The sequence below is a fragment of the Neophocaena asiaeorientalis genome, unplaced genomic scaffold (assembly GCF_003031525.2).
Source record: "Neophocaena asiaeorientalis asiaeorientalis breed wild unplaced genomic scaffold, Neophocaena_asiaeorientalis_V1.1 scaffold278, whole genome shotgun sequence".
Classification (NCBI taxonomy): domain Eukaryota; kingdom Metazoa; phylum Chordata; class Mammalia; order Artiodactyla; family Phocoenidae; genus Neophocaena; species Neophocaena asiaeorientalis.
Window position 1 is genome coordinate 1677306 of NW_020174431.1, and position 6708 is coordinate 1684013.

The following is a 6708-nucleotide window of genomic DNA, read 5'->3' on the forward strand; positions in this document are numbered from 1 at the left end:
ATATTTGGCAAAGTTATCCTGATGCCCTGAAGTCTTCATCTTATAGTCTCTCAGAATTCAGACAGGATGCTAGCGGTGTGGTTCAAATACAATTGCATTTTGCTTTTCTGTCTTGAGGTTTAATATATACAATAAAGTACCCAACTAAACCATTAGGAAGAACTTAAAAGGAAGACACACGATGACCACCCACAAGTGGCCCGCTTGAAGATTTGGGGAGATGGGCAGACAGAGGGGACCTGAAACACCAGGCGCCCTGGGCCACCCCACTGGTGACAGGGGCCCAGCCTGGAGGCGGAATGCACTCTCGGACCTGCAGCCATCAGGGCCTGCACCTGTCCCTGCCTTTCACCCCACCCCTCAAGAGGCCCCGGGACAACTTCCCAGGCCCAGACGTGGGGAACTTTCGAGGCTGGGTCTGGAACGAGGTCTTTCCGGGTCACAATCGTGCAGAGAGCTGGCCTCCCAGCTTGAGCCACTCTAAGCTGGAGGTCTGCACCAGGCGAGGGGGTGACAGGCGTAGCTAAAGTCTTCCCAGGACAATAGGCCGGGCCTGCTTTCACCTGTTGTTCTCAGCCGACAGCTGCAGGAGATGAATGAGCCGGAGATGGGCCAGTGGCGATGGGGAGGCCGTTCGGCCCCTGTGCGCCCTGTGCACGCACAGAGCACTGCAAACGTAGCCTCTGGAATGAGCCCGAGACTCAGACTGCATCCTCTCAGTGCAGGACTCACAGCCTCCAAGGCCCGATGTCACCACGGCCCGAAGCTGAGATTGTCACAGGATTTTGGGCCAAGTTTCCGCTGGGTGAACCTCGGGAAAGACACACGGCAGAGGCAGCAGGACCATGGCTGTGCTTTCCATCAGGGTCTGCTCTGGGAGCCCCTCCAGGCCACACCTGCCACAACTGCTCCTCAGCCACCCAGAAGGCAAATGCAATGACCCGTGACCACGGAGGTTTCACGGCCTTTCCTTGCATGTTTCGCCTGCTCACGGTGTCAAGCCCTGATGTTCAGAACTCATCCTCTTTCTCTGTTGCATTCGGCAAACTTCATCGGGATGCCTTGAAGTCCTTGACTTACAGATTCTCAGAATTCAGACAGGATGCTGTCAGTGTGGTTCAAACACAATTGCATTTTGCATTTATTTCTCGATGCTTAATAGATATGAAGCACCAAGCTAGGTCACTAGAAATAATGTAAGTGTTAAAATTGGAACAATCCAGAGGCAATTAACATGGCCCCTAAGCAAAGATGACACACAGATTTGTGAGGCATTCCATGTTTTTGGATGTAACTGACCTTATTGTGGTAGTGATTTTGTTATATATGCATAAAAATCACTACTTTGTACACCATAAACTTACAAAATGTTATACGTCCATTTTAGCTCAACAAAGCCAGAAAACAAAAGAAAGCAAGCAAGTAAACAAGAAAGAAAGAAAAGGAAGGAAGGAAGGAAGGAAGGAAGGGAGAGAGGGAGGAAATAAAGAGAAAGGAAGGAAGGAAAGAGAAAAAAGAGGAAGGAAGGGAGGGAGGGAGGGACAGAGGGAGGGAGGGAAGATGAAAGAAAACTTAAGAGGGAGGTGACACAATTACCACTCTCAAGGGACCTGCTCGAAGATTTGGAGAGGTGAGCTCACAAATGGACCTGAAATGCTGCAAGGACGGCATGAGAAAGAAGAGTTCAGGGCCCACAGACTGATTCAGAAGTGAAATGCTATGAAAGGAGAGAGAATCCACCCAGGCCGTGGGTGTCCCACAAGACTGGCTGTTACAGAGGATGGAGTCCCGTGACCCTATGTGAGTTGCTGATATAAGGGGAGTGTGTAGACTTGCCCAAACCCCAACCAAGAAAGAGGAAGAGTGAAGTGGTTCTGTCCCTGGGGGCGGCAGGAAGCCCATTGCTCTGGGGGTGGGGGGGCAGGACCTCCCCATCATTCTTAAATTACTGATTAAATGGGATTGAGATTTTTTTCTTGAAATACTTTATCTGTGTTTGTGGTTAAAAATATAGAAAATACAAATGAACAAGCAGAAGAAAATATAAATCACGTGTATCCTCACCCACGGTACCACTTTGTCCCACGCATCTTTCTCTACATGAGCACAGTTTTGCTAAATCGCAACTTGCCAAAAAGAGCATAGATTTGGGGCACGTTTATCTTAGTCTGTGCTATTGTTGGTTGTGTTCAAAAGGCACCCACTGACAGTGATTCTTCTTTCGTGTGCAGAGGGTTGAAAAGAGCTCCCTTTTGGGAATAATAGCCGTTATTTGTCACCCATCGACCTGGACGTCTTTGGATACATAAAGGCAAGCCCTCTACCTGCCAGGTAGGATGGCCTGTTACTGCCCATTTCACCTTCGTTTTCCATGGTGCGTGCCTGTGACACGGTGTGGGGCGTGCGGTTTATTTCAAATTCTTCTAAATAACGTCTCTGCCTCTCACTTAACCTCTTTAGTTCAAGAGTATTGAACCCACAGGGGCAAGAAGAGGTAGAGAAATAGCCATGTACACCCAGACATGGCCCCTGACCTCCAGGAAGCAGCCACCTTGGGAGAGGCGGCATGCGGATTAAAAACACCCTGGTAATACACAATTGAACACGCTCACAGGCTTGCACACTGTAAGGGCTGGAGAGGGACTGAGAAATAGCCTGGTCCCCCCACCCCAACTTTGACATTACAGATGAGAAAACTGGTTCCAGAAATGGACTTGTCCAAATGCCTCTTGCAGAGCCCCAAAATGTCTGTTTCTGAGCCCTCATGTAATTTCTTAGCAGTTTCTGTGCCTTCTGTTTGGGACACAAACACGTCAGACACATTTCTGCTGAGTTTGTAGTAAATCACTGTGACTCACACCATCTTCCTCCAAAAGGCAAAATAGCCCAGAGCAAGTCCAGGGCCTTCCTTGGCCCCAGAGCGTTGAATGGGGGCCAGTGACATAAGTGCTGATCCCACCGGTGCTGGGACAGGAAGAGAACTCGGGGGCTGCTCTTCTCCGAAAGCCCCTCCCAGTGGAGTCACTGGGGTTTTATAAACCAAATGTCTTTACAGCTAAAATGAATAGCCATGACCTCAGCCATCACACATGCAGCCTCTGCTGCTATACATTTAGCATCGCGGGGTCTGGGTGGCGTCCTGTAAATAACCCACGTCTGGGGCACATGTGGGGGAGGAGCTGCCATCAGGAAGGGTTCTCGTTGGAGGCCAGAGACCGGAGCCCGTGAGCCCCACCGTCATCTGTTAGCAATTTCTCGCTCCCATTAAAGCCAGACGCTGGATCTGTTTGCGTCGTCCAGACCGTCACAGGGGATTCATTTTTACGTCTTGGACTCGGGTCTCCGAACCACATCAGTTACAGCCCTTGGTGTTGCCAGTGGGGGTGGTGTGAGATGAAATGAGGACAGTCTTGTTGGGAACAGTTCACAGATTGTGCGGAGATGAATCCTGCGTTCATGGTGAGAACGGAGGAGGGAAAAAAATCGAGATTCTAGGCAAATCAACCCCCAAAATATGATGCCTACTCACGATCATGCATTGCAGATGCATTGCGGAGTTTAGGCTGCATTCAAACCTAACTTTATGAGGGTCGGGCAACAGACACTTAGGACCCAAATTTAAGGAGTAACTTCCAGAGTTACAGAAACAACCTGCCATTATTATTAGTTGTATTAGTATTAATTACAGCATATGAAAATTGAGTTGTTATTAACTAGCCTTATGGAAACTATAAAGCACACAGTGGACCAGCCAGAGAAGAAACCTGGGGTTTGTCCTGGGTCTTCCATGAATTTCTCGGTGACCTTGAGTATGTCACAGGCATGGAGCCTCAGTTTCCTCTTCTGTCAGATGAAGCGTTTAGATGATCCAAATTTCCCTCCATCCCTAACTAGGACTTGGATTCTAAGCACCTTTAGGAGGTGTGGAAATAAATTGTCAGCAGAAAAAGTCATGCCTGACCTGAGAAATCATCGTACCTTAGCCGCGGGCGCTGCTGGGCTGAAAGACACCAGAGCCTCTTAGACAGAAAGGCCAGTGCCTTCCCAGAGTCCACAGTCTAAAACAGCCATGATTGCAGCCACGGGAATTTGGGTCCACACCACAAAGCCCTCCACCCTGGAGGCCACTAAAGAGCTATGAGACTGCAGGCTCTCCAGCCTCTTGGCAACCATGTCCTGCCTTCCAGGGAACACCCCTCCCCCAGGAGAAGAGCCAAGGTTATGCCCTGGGACAGGTACCCTGGAAAGTATATGGAGAACAGTCTTCAGGGAACTCCCACACCTCACTGAACAGGCCTGACTTGGTCAAAAAACAACCCAGCCCCACAGGAGGATCATCAGCCACGACAATTCCACCAAATCCTGGGAGAAAAGGGACGTTTGCAACGTTTGTCTCCTCTCTTGCTCCTTCTGTTTCCTGAGAGTGACTGATGGTGCCCTGGCCAGGAAGGGCCGCCGGGGAAGTCATTTCCTTCTCAAAGGCGCTTGACTCACCTCTGATTCACCTCGAGTGAGTCTGCTCAGAACCAGACAACGCGGGCAATTTTCCTGAGCCCTGATCTGTTGTAGTTCTTGACTCGAGGCCCCCATCACCCCACGTCATGTCGCTTGTGCAGGAAGCTGGGGGCTGGGGCCTGTGGGGCTGAGTCCTAACCCTGTTTCTCTGCTCTGAACTTGGTATGGTTCAGAAGGCGTCCTGCTCATCTCCAGCTTCTGGGCCAGGGGAACAGGAGGATAAAGCTGCCAGATTCACAGGGGCTTGGGGCCCAGCCACAGTCGGGACCAGGTCCCACTTGTCCTGAGCACACAGGAGACCAGGGGCACTTGGCAGTCACCAGCCTGGTCTTACAAAGGAGTCCGACAGCAGCTCTCACCAGGCTTGACATCCACGGAGTTCACATCCTAAGAAAAAAGCAGAGGGTATTTTCCACTTAAAAAGTCTTAATTGTCCACCAACCACATTTCTTCCAGACTTACTCCCAAGGCTTGGTGGAGGGACCTGCAGCTGACAGCCTAGGAGAAAACAAGAAGACTCCATACTGTGCCATTTTTCTGAGTGTTGTGTGCCCGGGGACACACACACATGTACATGTACAACTAGTAGGGACCATGCCTTAGCAGCCCCATCAGGATGGGCAAAGGCATCAATGACCGGAATGGTTTTGGCCAAGATAGAGCTGCCCCATGGGCTCCAGCTGGTGAGAGAGGAAGTGGCAACTCCACCTGCATCCCGTAGAGGACGCTCTCAGCCTGCACGGAGGTGACCTTCCTCTGCCCATTCACACCTGCCATTCCACCAATAATCACTGACTCTACAAGATGGACCCACATGGTTGACCTGCACCATGGCAACGGCCCGGGGCTGACCACCGTCTCCGTCAGACCATGGTGGGGGGCTTCCCAGGAGGCACTGAGCTCACAGCTGACGCCACTGAAAACAGGTGGGGTGGCAGGTGGTCACCTGAAGGAGGACAGACATGCTGGAGAGGAGCAGATGTCTCTGCAGATTTGCCCGTTCCTGGGGGGGCCTGAGCACAGGCAGGATGGGTGACCCAGGGGCTCTGCAGAAGCTTCCACAGACCCCGCTGATTCTCACAATCTGTGGATGATCCAGGAGCAGGTTTCTCCATGAACAAAATACATGGTGTGATCCGAGACAGGAGAGTGGCTATGGAGGAGAAGGGGGCTGGGGGATGGTCCTCATCCTCTGCTTGGGCATCAAGGGCAGCTGGTGAAGGGGAGGACACGGTGTCATCCTCACGGGACACGTGGAAATGTGAACCCTGGAGGGTTTCTCTTCGTGAATTTTCCCCTTTCGAATTCAAACTTTGTGCCTCAATGTCCCCTGAGTAAAGGCAGCAAGAATGAGAATAGGAACATCTATTGGCTACTCCGTGTGCACCAGGCACATTTATTATTAACTCTCTTAATCCCAAGGGAGGCAGGAGGCGGGCAAGAAGCAGAAACAGCCTGCACATTTCCCTGGCTTTTTGTGGTGGTTGGGAGAGAGTCAGTGTCTCGAAGAAACTTACAGGGAGAAGAATCTGGCCTGCAAGGAAGGAACCAGGGGGGAGGAAGAAGGAATGAGAGAGAGGACTGCGGTTCCCAGGGGGGAGCCAGTGGGGCCCTGTACCCACACTCTTGGAGAGGGGCAGGTGGGAACACGAGCAAGACCCTCCTCCAGCCTCAAGCCTGACGTGGAGGTGCGGGGCCGACTGCTAAGCAGTGAATATTTCAACGGCTCCCGTGTAGACTGGGCGTCAGGCCACAGGACCGTCCCCCAGAGCTTTTGCTCTACTCAAGACCCTGGAATATGCCACAATCTTTGGATGGGGAAGCCCGGGAAGGATAGAGGTTAATTTTCCCAGCATCCTGGAGAAAGATGGACGTGAGATCAGATAATTACATCGTCAGTAGAAAGATAAAGTCGGCTGTTTCTTTTTGCACTCAGAGTCACATATGCTACCTTGTCTTTAAATTCCCAGCTCAATACTCAGCAATTCTTCAATGAATGTTTATTAAATGACTGTATGAGCCAGAGTTAAAAAGAGGGTCAAAGATGGATAGATCACAGACCAGTGGTTCTCAAAGTGTGATACAGGGAACCCTGAGGGTGTCCAGGCTCTTTTTGTAACAATCCAAAGACATTAGTTGCTAGTTTCCGTCTCAGTCTCTCACTGTGGAGTTTCCACAGGCTACATGACATGT

At 50.9% G+C, this 6708-nt stretch overlaps 1 non-coding gene across 1 annotated transcript; it reads left to right on the forward strand.

The window, feature by feature from the left end:
• Window positions 1–1182: 1182 nt before the first annotated feature.
• On the forward strand, window positions 1183–1286 carry LOC112407563 (U6 spliceosomal RNA). The gene has a single exon (XR_003004796.1). It is a non-coding gene; the product is annotated as a U6 spliceosomal RNA (small nuclear RNA).
• Window positions 1287–6708: the final 5422 nt, after the last annotated feature.